The sequence below is a fragment of the Triturus cristatus genome, chromosome 8, assembly GCF_964204655.1.
Source record: "Triturus cristatus chromosome 8, aTriCri1.1, whole genome shotgun sequence".
In the NCBI taxonomy this organism is placed as follows: Eukaryota; Metazoa; Chordata; class Amphibia; order Caudata; family Salamandridae; genus Triturus; species Triturus cristatus.
In genome coordinates this window covers 322,347,198-322,365,421 of record NC_140591.1, presented here as the reverse complement: position 1 = coordinate 322,365,421, position 18,224 = coordinate 322,347,198, and the positions used below count along the sequence as shown (strand labels likewise).

General features: G+C 42.8%; 1 protein-coding gene and 1 long non-coding RNA gene across 5 annotated transcripts in view; one reads left to right on the top strand and one right to left on the bottom strand.

Annotated features, from left to right (window-relative positions):
- ATP8A2 (ATPase phospholipid transporting 8A2) overlaps positions 1–18,224 on the top strand; it is a 2,139,258-nt gene that overhangs the window by 912,674 nt on the left and 1,208,360 nt on the right. The window lies entirely within an intron of this gene.
- Positions 14,564–15,635, bottom strand: LOC146802056 (uncharacterized). 2 transcript variants are annotated; one of them, XR_014967692.1, is made up of 5 exons: positions 15,542–15,635; positions 15,393–15,442; positions 15,230–15,300; positions 15,066–15,148; positions 14,564–14,763 (listed from the first exon to the last, which is right to left on the bottom strand). It is a non-coding gene; the product is annotated as an uncharacterized LOC146802056 (long non-coding RNA). The 2 variants fall into 2 exon arrangements; XR_014967691.1 differs by lacking the exon at positions 15,066–15,148 and having other exon boundaries at positions 15,542–15,629.

Below are 18,224 nucleotides of genomic sequence, written 5' to 3'. Positions count from 1 at the left end.
TGATGATTCTATCTTAGGCCTTTAGCTCAAGGGGAACAGGGTAGGGGGGGATACTGGCCAGGCCACTTTGACTGATTTACATCATGATTTACTTGCTCAAGTTTATGGAGTCAAAAGATAGCCTTTGGTCAGACAGAGCCCTAGAGAAATGTCGATTCTAGACACACATTGTAGCCGTTGAGTGACTTGTTCATACGACTGGCTCCTTTAGTGTTGCAAAACTCTTCAAAGAAACATCTCTGGGCATTCTCCCTTATAAGTATTACTGCCCTTTGCTTTACGTTGAGTTTTATCGGTATTTTTTCACATTTGTGCTAACACTCTTCATGAAGCTGAGAGCAATCTCAATAATCACAAAATGAACAAAGCTTCACGTTTTTACTTTTCAGATTTATATTAGGTTTTCTGAACTGTTGGGAGACTTGAGAAATATTAATCTATTAAGAGAACATGTTGAGGCTAAATATTTTGCCTCCTTACTTCTGAAGGAAGTTCAAGAATGTGCAACACGGGCAAACTTGATACGGTGGTTTCGTAAAAATACGGGCACAACTGATAACATTGTTGCGTTCGCCTACCTAGTCCACAAAACACTAGCCAGCAAGAGAGCTTTAAAATGCATGTTTCATTGACTACAGGAAAGCTTTTGATAGTATAGACAGGGGCTGGCTATGGCAGAAATTGAGTAATTGTGGCCTTCCATCTAAAATAGTGAATTCTATCATCGCTCTGTATTCCGATAATTGGATACAAATAAAACTCAGCAGCGGTAGTACACTCTCCAGTAAGATGTACATAAACAAAACCCAAAACAGAGATGATTGCTTTCCCCTATACTATTCAACTTATTTATTGTTAATATGGAACAAGCAGAAAATTCAAAGGGCCTGCCTACCGAAACTCAATGGCCAACAACTCCAGATTTTACAGTACACAGACCATATTGTGCTTCTAGAATACTCAGCGATTGGCTTTCAGCATTTCTTGAATAATCTGGACACCTATTGCAAGGAAAATGGTCTAGAGATAAGCCTTGGAAAACCAAAGTCATCATCTTTCAACAAACAAAAGAGGTAATCTTTGGTATGGAAATTAGGTAGAGAATCAATCACCAGTGTACATTCTTGTAAATATTTAGGTTTGAGTTTCAAGCCTGAGGATCCAACAACCTCCATATGGCATCACTTCAAAACAAGTCCAAAGGGATTGCATTCACATTGAACAAAGTGCTGAATAACCTAACAGACACAGACCTAAGTGGTCGGTGTCTGTCGTAAATTCAATCTGTCGCAGCTGAAGGATTGTACTTACGACAGACATCGACTTGTCTATTTTTACTTATTTGATGCGGACGAAGCAGACTAGGGACAGGCGCTCTAGCTCGCCCATTACAAGCTCAACACTAATATAGCCCTATGAACACGGCTTGACAACCGATAAATGACCAAGACTAACTTTAACCCTTTCTGATCCAATGCCTTGAAAAACCCCTGGCTCGCAGGCCAGGGGCGAAACACGTGTTGGCTGACCTATGTTTTCCTGAGTGCTTTATGAATTTACACATCCATAAAAAGGTTTGTGGAAAGTACAAACCAATATCTGCAAATTAGTGATATCAAACCTTACTACTTACATATTGGAATTAATTCCTTATATTCAATATTTGTACTTGTTGCTCAGAAGCATTTCCCTACACGTATAAATCAATGGGTAGGGGGCCTCCCATTGCCTAGAGCAACAACAACCAGATTCAAATGCATGAGGATTAAGGGAACTGTTGGACCTCAATACCCCTTGACTTTCACTACTACAACTCTACAACTATTTGTAGAAATCTTTTATTCATGCTGTTTTAGGCATAGCCGCTATAAGATGTTATTGGAGTTTAAGGAGATCGAACACAGATGCTAGCAGACGGTAGATTTTATTTGAAAATGTACATGGTTTTAAACTGCTAAACTAATGAATCAAACTGTATTCATTGTATTAATTTATTGAGATGGTTTTCACTAACTATCAAGTATAGATTTATTCCGCTATTGAGAGTACATAGTCTTGAAAAGTAACGTTTTCCAACACAATCGCGTGTTGTGGGGCTCAGACAGTATTATTATATGTTGACTATAGTATGTGCAGTGCAATTAAACTGCTGGTGTCGAAGCTGGTTTGTTTGAAGTTGTCACTTTTACTGTCTGATAAGCAGCTATTCACTCTTCAGTTACACAGTTATAGTATGGTTGGCCAGTCCTAGATTTATTTGAAAAGGATTCTAGTAATGTAAGGGGTGAGATTGTATTGGTGCAGATAAACCACACTCTCGAAAGGACTGGTTGTGCCAAGATCCCCTGACCCATCTGTGACCATGGTATTTCATTATTTAATCCTGGAGTGTCGGTTTTTAGTCTGTACACCCATCTCTGTTCAAGTTTCAGTAACACAGCCGCCATGGTATTGTTGCCTGGGGTCAGTTTCTCAAGCATGACCCATGATTTCATTCTTTTTGTGGCCCGGTTCAATGAGGTATCTCGCCATTTTGTTTTTTATTTTCTTGCATCTGAGGTGCTTTGATGGCTCATTGATTCGTATCTGCACCGTACTCGTCGTCGTTCCCACATTCCGTAATCTGCAGATACAGATTAAGTTCTACACCATATTAACTTGCTTACAGTTACTGTGGTTTATGATGAACCAATGGTGGGTGAAGTTAGATCGATCTTTGTAGCTTTTGTTGTGAGGCAGCATACATTGCATTGACCGCGGTGATAATGTCCTGTTACATGACGTATGCCCCAGAGTGTTATTTGCTTCCTTCCCTTCTGAAAGTATACATTGGTTGTTCTAAATCAAGAGACACAGTATTCACTATCTTCCAGTGTTTTTTCAGTTTTCTGATGTTGTTGGATAAAGGACTATTTCTTTTTGCGTCTCACAGTTGTCGAATTTTAGCGATTCGCAATTTGCGAGTCACATAAGGAAATGTACTGATGTGTCTCAGACGCATTTTGCGATTCCCACTGGAGTGACCAATTACCTGCCTCATCAGTTTTAATGAGGCAGGTCGCAAGCCCATTGGGAATGGGCAATAACACAGGAATGGTGGTCTGCTGGGGACAGCAGACCCCCATGTCTGTTTGATTTCTAAATAAAGCAACTTTTTTTTAATGCAGCCCTTTTTCCTTGAAGGAAGACCGGATGCAGTGCAAAAAGAAACATGAAACATTTCAGTTTGATTGCGCTTTCTACCAGAGAGACACTTACTATCTACTTATGATAAAAGTAAAAGATGGAGACCACCTCCATCTATCTGCAAAGCATGTAAATATAACTGTGGGGAATGAGATATTCTGCTTAGTTCTAAAAACATGGTGTACAAATGAGTTTTTTGGTATGCTTTTGAAACAAAGGTAGCCCTGTTCTATTACAAATAATTGAAGTAATGAATGTAATTTGAACATAAAACTGTAGGGAGGAGAGCGCGCCTTAAAGTTTGTTTTTCTTAACTCATGTTTTTTGTTGTTCTTGAAAAACCAATGAAAATGCATTAATAGGGAGGTGTGGTCATGAAGGGGACCCTTGAAGACCTGTTCTATATGAGGTCTGATCTCTGGATGGACTTCCCGCAGCAGATCGGCGACATGGACACTTGCAGGGTTGGCATGCCTCTTTCTGTAACCTGCAGTGATGCATGAGAGTTGTCCAGAGATGGCCCCCACCTTTGATTGTGTGGTGCTGCAGCCATTGCACACCTTCACATTGTTCTCCTGCAGTCCTTGAGATGGCCCTGAACTCCAGTCCAACATGGACCCAATCTCCGCCAACCCTGGGGAATACAGAGAGTGTGGCCATGAAGTTAAGAAAATAAAGTGCATCTTTGGTGGTGAGCAGGAGTAACTGGGCTGTGGCTATAACACCTGCTTCGGAGCAAAGCTTTACATCTCCCTTGAGCTGCAGGCATATCCATCGAGCACCTTGGACCATTCCGGGTGCCATAGATTGAAACACTTCTCACCTGTTTTCTGATGTATTAGTTATGATTTGTGATCCTGCTATGGCCTAGACTCGAATGAAAGCAAACAAAGAGCCATTTTTATCATAGACATGCTGATTATACCAGAACCAATGAAAAAACACAGTAGACTTTTGCCAGATGAAGATCTACGTAGTCACTCTGTCTCATGAAGACACGACTGCCACTTCTACTGGAGGTGACATTCGCCAATTAATGTTAGAATTTAAGAACAAAATAATGGGCTTTAGACAAAACTTTGCCAAGTTGCTGGCAGTCCCTGAGGAATTTAGAGCCAATTTGTCTCGAACCATCCAAGATAGTCTGGAACTGGCAAAGTACATTATCCGCTCTGGACTGGACACTACTGATAGTTTGGACAGAGCAGTTGGCACTAGGGTGGTGCTTCAGCGGCACGGACGGATGCAATCTGTGGGCTTCTCTATAGACTTGCTTTAACGGACATGCCATTTGATCTGCCACGCCTGTTTGGCAAGAAGACGATTCAGCTTTGGAACGCCTTCAAGAAAGCTAGGCCATGGCGCTTTCCCTAGGCCTTTCTATCGCCGTTAAACAGTATCCTCATCAGTTTCATCCCTTTTCATGCTGTTTCAGGTGATAGTTCTGCCACCCCCTCCGAGGCCTACCACCCCCATTCCAGGCACCACAGTCTGGTTTTTGGACGGTGTTCAATCATGCAATGCCAAGGCCATCACAAACAGCGACATTCCCAATCCCCCGCCCCTCCAGCATTCAAGATGCTTTATTTGCCCTCACTGGCATACAACCATCCTGTGGGAGGTAGGCTCAAATAATCCCTACTCTGGTGGCAAAGTATAACATTTCGCAGGTAGATAGCCCAGATCATCCAATGAGGCTATGCCTTCCCATTCCTCTTTGATCTGCCGTATTATCCACCCACATCAGAACATCTGTCGGAGGAGCACCTGTTCATCTTGGTCCAGGAACTGCTGGATCTTTTGGTTAAAGGAGTCATAGAAATAGTCCGGGCCCAGGAAATCTGAATTAAAAACCTAAAACACTAACGCCATGTGGTATTTCAACGAGCAGGGCACGGTGGCGTCCTGAGTCCTGTGTCATTAGGTGCTTCGCCGCTGGAGTGACCAGGCACTTCCCTGGTTTTGATTCTTTTGGTGAGATCTTTGAATAGTAGGACCGATTAGCTCTGCTAGTGGCACTTGGCAGATTGCAAATGGTGGTTACACTCTGAGGTGGAACAGGGCATCTTCCAGCATTGAGGAGAATGCTTGCTAGATCTTTTCTTCACTGAAGAGAACGTGCAATGTCACAACTGTTGCACATTAGAGTTTCCAAGAAGGCCCGCTTTTGGAGACACGTTCTGGTTATAATGAAGCACAAGACTCCTTTATGTCTTTTTTCCACTACCTCTCCTGCCACAAACTGGAAACAAGATTGGGAACCACCAGCCCCAAGTAATGCTAGTGGCTCTGAATTGGGCAAGGAAAGTGTGATACTCTGAACTTCTGGCCATAAGCATCTGTCCTCCACTCAGGCTAACATTTAGGGAGTAATAAAAAACACAGTGAGCTGTTCATGTTTTTTTGATTATTATCAGAGCCAGGAGTGTGTGTGCTGGACCATTATTACTCACAGTCACTTTATTTTGTTTGTACTATTTAGGGAGGACATCCTGTCGCAACAGCAGGGCAGGGTCCTGCACCCAATCTGTAGCTTCATCCATGGAGATTGAACGCTGGCAATTGACAGCATTCGATCTTCCTCCCGAAGTTGAGAATATCACCCTTGCTGCCAGGCATCTTTTGACTGAGTCTGTACACTCCAGACACTGGGACAAGTTTCTAGCCCAGTGTGGCACCCACAATTCTGATCCATTGCAGGCCAAACTGTGGGATGTCCTATTTTTGTCTCCTCTTTGGCCCAACTAAGTCTTGCATTGGGCACCATTAACGGTCCTTTGTCAACCGTTTCGGCCTTTTTAATTTTGCCGGACTAACTGTCCCTGTTTAAATTACCCACTGTGATGAGATTTTTTGAAAAGTTTGGCTCATTTATTTCCTCCACAACCCTTTGTGATGCCACAGTGGGATCTTATTTTGTTTCCCATTTTTCTGATGTGCATGCAATTCGAACCCATGCACAGCCGTTCATTACGTCTCCTGACTTTAAAGACTATGTTCCTGGGAATGGTGACCTCATCTCATTGTGTGAACAAACTCCAAGCTCTCTCAATGCAGGCCCATTATACCACCTTTTTTACAGACTAAATGGTACTGCGGATCAACGCAGTCTTTTAGCCTAAATTACAGCTTTTCACATTGGTCAATCCATCACTTTTCCAATGTTCTTTGCCTCGCCTCAACCCTCGGAATAGGAGGAGAGACTACATCCACTGGACCCTGATGGAGCTTTGGGTTTATACATTGATTTTACCCAACACCATCAGATGGATTCGCTGTTTATAGGATTCTCTGGGGCATAAAAAGACCGAGCAGAAAAGGACGTTGTCAAGGTCTTCCACATCAGGATCTGCTATGTACTGATCAAAGAAGCAGCTTCCAGAGGGTTTGAGGGTTTATTCCACCAGGGCGAAGCCTGCTACCACTGCATTGCCATGCTGAGTGCCTGCCCATCGGTCACTCAGCGACATGTGCATCAGTACACATGTTCACAAAGCACTACTGCCTTGCGAACCAGGTTCAGCGGAAAGAGCATCTTGCTCACTTGGTTCTGTAGGACTTTTTGATCTGAGCCATTCTAGGGGCATACTATCTTGGGAAGTACTGCTTTGGTATCTATTCTCAAGGTGAGGAATCTGTGGGTAAAAGTATCCATCAGAAGAACAAGTTAGTTACTTTTGGTGATGCTCTTTCAAATAGAAAAAGATTCCAATCTAGGAATCTGCACATTGGTCTTCTTAATGTTTGTTGGGCTCCACCTCTCATGGTATGGACAAAGTCAAGAAAGAAACTGATGTCAGTGCCCTAAAATGCAGCTCCGTTTTTTGTCTTCTGGAGCAGAACGAAGTTGCCGTAGAGCAGCATGATACCACCTGTCAGGTGCCCCACAAGACTTACCTTTGCTTGTGAAGCAATTCCGCAGAGACAACAAGAGCGCCCGCCCCTGTACCCACCTGACTCTCGTGGACAGTAGGACCCAGCAGGGATGAGATGGACGCAGGGAAGGGAGCCAGAAAGAAAGTAGTGGGTTGGTGTGTAGGGTATCTCGGAGCCAACTGGAAAACAGGAAAGACCCAGATCAGTGAAGGACCCCAACTCCCACTTCATACAAGATCCGTAAAACACACACAGAAAATATCCCTGTCCCCAATCCTGGAGACTCACCAGTGTTCGGCAGACCACGGGATACTAATATAAGTACAGCTCGATGGAAGGTCAATACAGGTGAGGTGTGTCTGTGCAAGATCCTCAGGAAACCAAAGGAAAGCGCTCCTGCGCGTAATGTAGAACCAAAAAAACTCAACCAAAAACTGGCATCCCTGGAAGGCACATGTTAAAGGAACACTGCTCCAACTCTGTGGAGCTCTTTCCCAATTCAGCGCACAAGCGCGATGGGAATCTGAGCAATGATGCAACAAACCCAAAGTAAGCACTCCTGTGCTAGAAATCCGGTATTCCCTTTTTGGAGCGGGTAACCGTGAAATGGAAATCACGACTGCCCTGTATCGCGCTCCAGCGCAGAGAAACCAAGGAGAAGTAACAAGCGCTCGAGATCTGTGACCCCCAAGCGCTCCTGCGCGGTAGCACCAAATTAACCCTCAAGCGCTCCTGTGCGGACAAAACCAAAATAACCCTTAAGCGCTCCTGCGCGGACAAAACCAAAATAACCCTTATGCGCTCCTGCGCGGACAAAACCAAAATAACCCTTAAGCGCTCATTGCGCGGACAAAACCAAAATAACCCTTAGGCGCTCCTGCGCGGACAAAAACCCCTGGCAACCCGCAATGCTCCAGCGTTACAAGGGCTCACAGGTTTGTGACAGAATAGTACCTTGACTTGTTCTCCAGCGAGAAGACGAAGGCCACCAGCAGCGCTCCAGCCTAAAATGCACCAGATCGCTTCCGACGCTTCGGGGCTCCAGGAACACCGCCTCGTGTCTTGGGGGAAATCCAATCGAATCCGAAGCACAGAGCCGGCGGGAAACGCGATGTTTAAGCGTTTCCCCCGGAAGTGCTTCCGTGACCCTGTGATGACAGAAAAAGACTAGACCGGGACTCAACCTCCACCCGGAAGTGAGTCTCTCGGCCGTTTCTGTGTGTGCGTTAGCGGAGGGGACCACGGCAAGCGCCGTGAAACACGACACCACCTAACAGATTCCAGGAGTAAAGCTGTTAAATCTTTTGGATGCAGTCTGGTGCATGGGGATATTCTAAAGGTGAAGAATATTTGGCTACATAGAGTAGCAATTACAAAGAGTGTTGTCAAAGGTATGCAACTTGTTCTTCTGTACTCTGTTTCTAACTTGTTACATTTGATCATTCCTGGATTAGTCTTGCTGCCACTGTCGGGCATGTACTGCTACTGACAAAGCGTTAAATAAAGCTGATAAAAGGGGAAACGTGTTTGTGTTGTAAAAAGCTAGAGGCTGAGTTGCCCAGATGTGAATAATATCCCACTTAAATAGCCAAAAATGTCAGAAAATGTGCGAAGTGGCTTTAAAAATCATGATTTCATTAGGATGGGGGAGTGTGATTATGACACGGACTTGGCAGGACATGCAACACCGTAGATCCCATGTGGCCTACCATTATCAGTCTCCATCAGGGAGTCTTCTAGTATCCTGGACACCGGACGGGGGAAGCAAGAGTCTGGTCTCCATGCCACTGCAAGAACTGGCAGACCTGGCCCACACCCAGGTTGGGGCTCGCTCAAGTTGTCACCAACATGCACACAGTGGCAGAGGAGGCATGAATCTCGACGGCATTGTCCTGTATAACTCAGCCCTAGTTAAGGTCTGAGAGAAGATCAGGTTAAACCTGAGCCTGCCTGGAAGGATTGAGTGTGAGTTTAGAGCCCTTGTCTTGCAATGGGCCTCAGGTGCCTTGCAGCATAATGCCGACTTTTTGCCTAGATATGTGCTATTACACCTTAGTAGGTTCTTTTCAGGGTTCAGCATAGAGGCTAATTATTTCCTTGGAACCCTGGGAAATGCTCACACTGGAAAATCTACTCTCTGTGCTCCATTGCCCTGATTAAACCCCAGTTTTTTTAAACGCACACACACTGTTGCCCCACCAGGGAGCCCGTCTTGTAGGGCCAAGGACAGAGACCATGAGAAAACCCTGCTGTATCAGTTATCCACTCCATTGCAACACTAATGTACACTGCTCTCTCTCTAAGCCACTGATCAGAAAGCTAGAGAAGGTGTTGGTTGTTCATGCCTCCAAAGGAGCAAATCCAACCTAAAGGAGCTGACCCTGGTGAATCCAGACATGCTGCTGATGCATCACACAGCGGTAGAATTGATGACTGTTGAGGAAGAGCTGTGGTGTGAGATCTGCATCATCGCCAAGGAAACCGGTGGGGCTTGGGGAGACTTGTGCTGCAATGCTTCGGCACAGGGGATGAGATGCATTGCACTGGGCCAGTATCTGCGTCAGGCTGCGTCGGTGTGGAAATAGCCACTGGGGTCTTTGTGGTCTTGGACAGAGATGTGTCCGTGTTGAGGACAAGCTGAGTTGCGCTAGACTGGAGTCGATGGCTGGCTGTGTAGTACTGCATCAAGATGCGTAGAGATGCGTCGATGTTGAAGAAGCCTGCTATGTTCCTGTGGCTTGAACTGTTGTGGCCAGCTGACTTACACTTGGATAACTCTAGGAGTCCTGGTCCACACAGGCAGACTGGATTCAGCAGGGCAGCTTACTGCAGCAGAAGAGTACTGGTGCAGCAACAGCAGGCCTTGGGCAACAAAGCAGTCCTTCATTAGCAAGCAGGGCAGACTTCACAGCTGGGCAGCTCTCCTTCCTGGCACAGTCCACAGGTCCAGAAATGATCTGAAGAGTTGTATCTGAAGGTCCACTTCCTATACTTCTATCTGGTGCCCGCTTTGCAGGGGTAGAAGCATCTAGAGTACTCCCCCCTACAGAGCTGTCTGGAATTTCCTTCCTCCCTGCAGAGTTTTTGTGTTGTGCAAGTGTGATAGGTGACAGCTCCTTTCCCTCATCCTGACCGAGATGCCCCATCCTGACACACCTACACACATCTTTCTTTTGTCTTACTGTCTGGGAGTAATACACAAAGACCAACTGCCAGCTACACCTAGTCATGTGAACCCTGATACAGGGTGCAGGCACCAAATGGGTAGGTCAAGAAAATGCAACATTTCTAAAAGTGGTACTTTCAGAACTGGGAGTTAAAATGTAACTTTACAATTAAAGAAGGTTTTAGATAAGAATTCTTTAGACCCCATACTCTAAATTCTTACCTGCTCCCAAATGAAAGTTACCACTTATTAAATGTAACCAGGTAACCCAGTGCTATGCTTTGGGAGAGGTAGACCTTGTAGTATTCAAAAACAACTGTAAGAGTTTTTCAATACCAGGACATGTAAAGGTTAAACGTACATCGCCAACTTTTTTAATACACTGCACCCTGCCTACGGGCTGTTTAGTGCTTACCATAGGGGTGACATATATGTAATGAAAAGGAAGGGTTAGGCCTTGCAAAGCTTTATTTTGCCTGGTTGACATGGCAGTTTTAAAATTGCTCTCGCTGGCTGCAACGGCAGGCCAGAGACATGTTTAAAAAGGCTGCTTAAGTGGGTAGGACAGTCAGTGCTACAGACCCACTAGTAGCATTTAATTTGCAGGTACTGAGTACGGGTAGTACCACTTTACTAGTCATTTACAAGTAAATTAAAGGTGCCAATTGGATGGAGGTCAATGTAACCATGTTTTGGGAAGAGAGCATAAATACTTTAGCACTGGTGTGCATAGTCCCAAGACCAGCAAAAACGAAATCATCCAAAACGGGTGCATTGAGGGCACAAAGTTGGGGGAAAACCACAACGAGGATGTCTGGTCTAAAAACATATGTGATTCTGTAAAATTGTCTTCAAGTCATGGCCGTTTATAAAGGTCACGAAAGTATTGACTAATGCTTCCAACCCATTGGTTGTGTGTGCTAATAATACAGAATAATTCACATATTAAAGAGCTGTAGTTGGCTTGGTACTGACCACGGAAGTGTCCTGTCCAGGCTTAGTAAAAAAAATAAAAAATAACTATTGATATAAAAGATCAATATGAGCCAATATACAGCCTGCTCTACCCCATTCCAGTTTAAAAGACTGTGTGCTCTCTCCATCATTCCCAAATCTAACCTTAGCGATAGGTCAGAGTGAATTACATATTAAAACTTCACCAAGGTATACTCCAGACCGAAACCTCTACGCTGCTGGCACAGTTTGGATCTATTGACAGAGTCAAATGCACTAGTTCCATCCATTAAGGCTTGGTGCAAAGGGCAGTCTTTAGCTATGCTGATTTTTTATTTGCTGCTGATCAAATCTAAATGCAGGTGTTGCTCCATTGTACACAAAACCCTCACGGAATCCATATTGAATTTCACGTAAAATGTTATTATTGGAAAAACAATCAAGAATTATTTTGTGCGCAACTCTTTACTTTTTTTAACTATAGAATAGAATAATTAAATGTGCCTATGGCAGTAAGGATCCATCCTATTGCCCTTTTCTCACGTAACGCTACAGGTGTTATGTAAAGCGCTCTGATACCCGATACCTTCGGGTCAAGTTTGTGCTATATAAAACTCCTTGAAAAATAAAATAAAAAATAAATAAAACCGGAACTATCGTAGACATAGCCAAAGGAACTGAGCCTTTTAGATTGGCTAGAATAATGTAATACATTGGTGAGGAGGGGTGCCCAGAAGACAGTGTTGGATTAATAGAGGATTAATGAACCATAAGGCCCCGGAGCCTTACCAGAGGGACTATGCCTTATGGCTAATGCTGCTTCTTGATGATCAAAGACAATGGAGTCTAAACTGGGTTAAGGGCTCTGAAGAACCAATGTTAGTGCAATAGTTCGATTTAAAACAATAGATATTAGTAAAATGGCATACCCAGTGCTCACCGGTAATACATGACCCCAATTTAGCTTTATGGCCATTTTTCGTTTAGAATCTGTAGCCTTACACGCTATCATAAGGGACTCCCATGAATTTCATTTTAATTCAGGTTTCCTGCATTTTAACATAGTTTGAAAACGGCTCTAAGCATAGCTCTCTCCTCTCTATTCCTTGCTTATTGGACAATGCAATTCGTAGACGTGTATTTTTAGCAAGGGGGACGCTTTATCAAACTATCTTGGCACCCTAGTATCGTGGTAAGGTGAAGGCTTCAATAATAAACCTCTGACAGTTCTGCCCGAACCAATGATGAATTTATAACTTCCTCATAGGTAACCTCGGATGAAAGTCAGGATATAAAAATAGTTAAGTGATGTTTAAACAAATTTTTAAGAAAAGTACTCGGTAAAGCAAGTTTCCCGGATAATCTAAATCCATTATTCTCAAAAGAAAGACAAATTATCTTTGGGAGGGACAGGAACCTGAGGATACAAAGAATACTGGTAAAGGATTGTGACACCCATAATCCTTTCCCAGCACCTCTCCACCCAAATGATAATTCGCCACATTCCATGACACAAATACATACTCAACCACTGTATTGCTGCCACGTCCAAAAGAAGTAGGAATAAACTTATCAGGGCTGATATTAGACTCAAGTGCTTCGACTATATCCCTTTGATATTTTTGAAATGTGTCCCACTGACAATCTGAAGGTATCTCGAATTCTATGTCAAAGCTAAAATTATCAAATAGAAAAGTGCTAGCGCGTAATTTCGTGTTAAACTCCCCACATGACAACAAATTTCAAACCGTGGGATATGACTCAACATAAATACAATGATCGTCAATCAGAATAAGGAGTCAATTAAAATTACAACTATCTGACTGTTTAAGAACATCATTATAAAAGTTAATTATATTAAAAACAGAAATGAAAGAGAAGTTTAATTTAAAAAAAAACAAACTCAATTCCTTTGTGGTCAACATCAGTTTCAGTGGTGTGACTAACATTTGCTAAGAGGAGAAGGGTGATCCTAGGGTGACCAAACGTCTGTAAACTTCACGGACCGTCCGTTATTTTAGTATGATGTCTGTAAGCAGGGCCGGACTGGGAACCAAAACCGGCCCTGGCAAAGTGTTCGGCCGGCCCCCGAGGGCTTTGGGGTGCCACCGAGCTTTTTGCCCGGGGCCGGTTTTGGGCCCCTGGGGGCCGATTTTGTTACAGGGCCGATTTTGCAGCTATGCTTCAAAAACGGCCCTGTAACAAAAACGCCCCCCAGGGGCCCAAAACCGGCTCCCAGCCCTGCGGCGCACCGGGGGTTTGCCCGGTGCCCGCTAAGGCCAGTCCGGCCCTCTCTGTAAGGCGTCTGTAATTTGGGGTCCCCAAATTACGGACGCCTTACAGACATCATACGAAAATCAAATTGGGGAATTTCAGGAAGGTATGCTGTTCCCCTTGCGAGAGTTTAAAAGTTTCCACTCGGGGCCTCTCGCACTTATCTTTTAATCTGTAGACTGAGGCTGCCTGCAGCAGTCCCTCCTGGACCTCACAAAGACTGTGGACTGGCCCATTGTCATTCAGAGACTCGGTGTTGTAACGAAACTTGAGGGGACCCCCTGCAAAGTACATGGAGGGGGCCCCCCAACCTCCAGATCCATTCAGGAGCCGGATAGCGCACAGTGCTGGAGGGGGCCCCCTGGAGCTCAGGCCCCATGCACCGCAGTTGTTGCTATTGTGACGCTACTGGAGTGCTAAAAAAAAATGTGGGGTACAAAATGCGTTTAAAAGTCATGCAATGTTTTTACCTATGTTGTTCTGTCATACAGCCATGTAGGTATTGCTATTTGCAAAGAGGAAAGTAATGAGCAATGTGATAGTCTGATGTGTTAGAGGTATCCAAATATATGATTGAATCTTCATGCATGTAGGCATTATTCTAATCAAAGAGGAAATAGTAGGAATGTGACAACCTGACATGTTTACATGATCAGTTCCCCATGCATGTATGCAGGCATTATTCTCTGCAAAGAGGAAATAGTGAGTAATGTGAAAATCTGACCTTTAAAGGATCGATTGCCCATGGGTGTAGGCATTGTTTTCTGTGAAGAGTAAATAGTAATGTGACAATCTAACGTGTTCTTTAAACATCTGGCATGTTTATGAAATACTATATATTCAAATAAGTTAGCGCACACCTACTGATAGAGAATTGAATGTAACACTTTAAACAAAGTACAGTATGTTGAAGCGTGCTACTCAGAAACGAGGAGGCCCACCTCGTATAGAACAAATGAAGCTGCTGGTGAATGATCACCAGTATACCGAGTGCACAGCAGAATCGAATAGAATACACTTATTTTTCTATGAATTGAATACACAAGAAACTTCAATTAGTTGATGGAAGACAATTGTTCAACAAAAAACTTCACAATTGTATCAAAGAAATGTTTTTTATGTATATATGTGATCCAAATAATCACAATGCAAACAATGTACAGCATCAATAAATGAAAAATTCAAATTGCGAAACATAATACATCTTGATATAGGAACATGAAGCCAACAGTGTGGATTTGCGTCAGTTCATGAACAAAAGCCCAATGCATTTCGGGATTTAGAGGACATCCCTTCTTCAGGGGACACTGTGGAACAAAAATTACTATTTTTAGAAACTAGGATAGACAAAATGCAACCAAATATATTGAGAATAAACATGGAGGAAGATGCAACGTCCTGGAGAACAATGACAGAAAACTACTTGTCGATTTCAACACCTTAGCAATAAAGAACCACAGTGACGAGAAAATGAGTGTGCTTATAAAAGGAGGAATTTTTTTTTTTAGAAGGATCAATAGTATAAAGCCAAAAACCAACGTGCTACGTGCAAAAGTGCATGCAAAGTTGTTATGACCTTGAAGTATGAGGTAGAGAAAATAGAGCTTACTGGTATAAAAGACGAAAATGTTGACTATTCTGGGCTAATCAAGGAAGTTCGATTGGGTTGGACTGTAGCCTTAGTTACGTACTCTGAGAAAAAATAAATGTGTGGTTGTAAAGGAACAGAGCACAATGTGGCTTACAAGTGAACAGAGGAGAGTTGAAACTTACTGCAAAACTCCCGTGAGGGAGACGACACAAGCAACGAAGGATGGTGAGTAGCGAGTAAAATTGGAAGACCACTGAAATGCAAAATGCAAAAGAAATGAAAAATGGGCAAGGTGCTGACAAAAAGGGAAATTAAGGATAATACGTAATCCCAGCATTACATTACCTGAAACGAGAGCAGTGGAGGTTGGGTATAAGGAGTGTGTGCGGAAGAAACTGCAAAGAAACGAATGACAAGGGAACCGAATTACCAGAGGAACTACAGAATAAATTGGAGCTACCGAAAAAGATGAAGGACCTGGGAATACCGCTTACCAGTGTCCGTGGGAACCCCAAATGTAAAATTTCAAAGCGCTCCGGTGCGGCAAGTGAAACACAAGGGAGTGTGTTTGAGAACGCCATAAAAAGCATCACGGGCAAGGTCATGTGACGACAAACAAATAGGACAGCGTCAACGGACTACACAGAAAACTCCGAGCGCCATATTGAAATGGGAGAATGAACTGAAACAAATGTGAAAAGTAATTGTGTAAATGTGACAAATGAAATGAATCAGTAAATGCGAGCGTGAACACCGGGAGGAGTGTGAACATATAAGCAAAAAACTTGAGCGCAATACCGTGATGTGAAAAGGGTCAAAAAGTGTCAACGAAATGAAAAGAGCAGGGAAAGCGCCATTGGAGTGAGAAAATGAAATGTATAAGTGAGTGCAAACGTGAACACCGGGAGGATGTGTGTGTGTGGACAAAAAGCAAAAAAACTCGAACATTCACGTGACACCAGTTGGAAAAAAACATCGACGAACTAGCAAAGAGCAGGGAAGACGCCTTGTTGGAATGGGGAAACAAATAGACTGGATATAGGTAGTGGAGAAGTGAAAGGACAAAAGGGAAGAATGAAAAACATATAGAGACAATATGTAAAAGATGTAAATAGTTCATGTACTGGAATATGGTTCAGGTGGTGAAAGAAAAACCAGGAAATGAACAAACAAAATTTTAAACAGGTAACTTAAAGATGTTGCCTGTGAAGAAAAAAGTGAAAACTGTTAGAAAGGACAAAGAGTATATGAAAAGGTTGAATTGCTAAGGATGAAATAAACTCACAATCTGGTACAAATCAGAGAAAACATAGCATTTCAAGTTTGTCATTTAATCCCTGTGGCAATAAAGTTTGCAAGAACTTGGTCCACCAAACTTCTCTCTGAGATAGCAAACGGTCATTGTTAGTTGATGAATTGAGTGGTATGATTTCAAGTATGGTGAATCAACTGGGCAATGGTGTGGTGGTGTTCTAGCCAATGTGTGACTAAATAAGATTTGTGACTTTTAGTGCGAATTGAACTTTTATGTTCGGAAATTCTGACTTTGATTTTGCGTGAAGTTTTGCCAACATACATTAGACCGCATGGACATTTGATAGAATAGATCAAATTGGTGCTGTTGCAATTGCCAGTGTATCTCAGCATTATGGTTTTGCCTGAAAGAGGGTGATGTATAGTATTGCCTATTATGGCATTGTGGCAATTCACACAGTTGTAGCATTTTTGCATGCCTTTAAACTGATCCGCGTTTGCTTTGACTGTGGATAACAGCATATCTTTGATATTTTTGCTGCGTGTATACGCAAATAGTGGGTCAGTATCAAATAGACCATTGAAATCTGATTCATGCTTAAGTAATTCCCATCTGTGTTTGATGATTTTGCGGATTTTACTCGAGTTTGTAGAGAATTGGGATACAAAGACATGACGATTTTGGTCAGTATTGGATGAAGGCAAAAGAAGTTCTGAACGTGTCTTGGTACGTGTTCTTGAGATGGCAGACTCCAAAACGGCGTCTGGATAACCACGATCTTTAAATTTAGAGCATTGTGTTTGCAATGCTGATTCCAGATCGTTGCTGTCTGAAACTATTCTCTTAGTTCTGATAAGTTGAGAGTATGGCAAATTGCGAATTAATGAGGGAGAGTGAAAACTAGAAAACAATAAGCGATTGTTTCTGTCAGTAGGTTTAGAAAAGACCGAAGTAGTCAAGCTGTTCTGGTTCATGGTGACAAGAACGTCCAAAAATGGAAGATGATCAGTGCTGATAGTGTGAGTGAACTTTATACGAGAATTTTTTAGATTGAGTTCCTTGATTTGTTCAACAAGTAGATTTTTGGAGCTTTTCCAAATTAAAAAAATGTCGTCAATGAATCTAACATAAAATGCTAGATTCGAACTCCATGAAATGTTAGAAAAAATGTGGTCGTGTTCACACTTAGCCATGAACGTATTCGCGTAGGCTGGTGCACCAGAAAAACCCATTGATGTACCACTGGTTTGGAGAAAAAAACTCATCTTTCCATTGAAGGTAGCTGTGTTGGAGGCAAAAAGATAAAAGTTCCAACAAAAAAACTTTCTCAATGCTTGTTTCCGGTAATTGAAGTAAAGCCCATTCACTTGCTTCAATGCCTTCAGATAATGGTATGGATGTGTACAGTGCTGTAACGTCAATGGTGCACAATATCCATGATTCTGCAAAATGATTGTTGACCTCGCTTAAGAGAGTAAGAAAGAGAGTGGTATCTTTGATGAAACTTTTCCACGAGTGTACAAATTTTTGAAGGAAGTGATCAACCAGTTGACCCGCTGGCATGAAAATAGAATCACACGCAGAGACTATGGGTCTAAACGGCGGATTGTAGAGACATTTGTGAATCTTCAGGAGCATGTAGAGTTTGGGTCGTCTGGGATGAGAAACGAATAAAAAACTTCTCATTTTTTGGGTGATCCATGACATTTCTTCTGCATGATCAAGGATTTGTGAAAAGATGTTTTGAAATGAAGAAGTCGGGTCTTGTTCAAGTTTTAAATAGGTGGTTGTGTCCTGAAGATGAAGAAACACTTTTTGTTCGTAAAACGTGCGATCCATAATCACTAATGCTCCACCCTGTTGGCTTCATGTCCCTATATCAAGATGTATTATGTTTCGCAATTTGAATTTTTCATTTATTG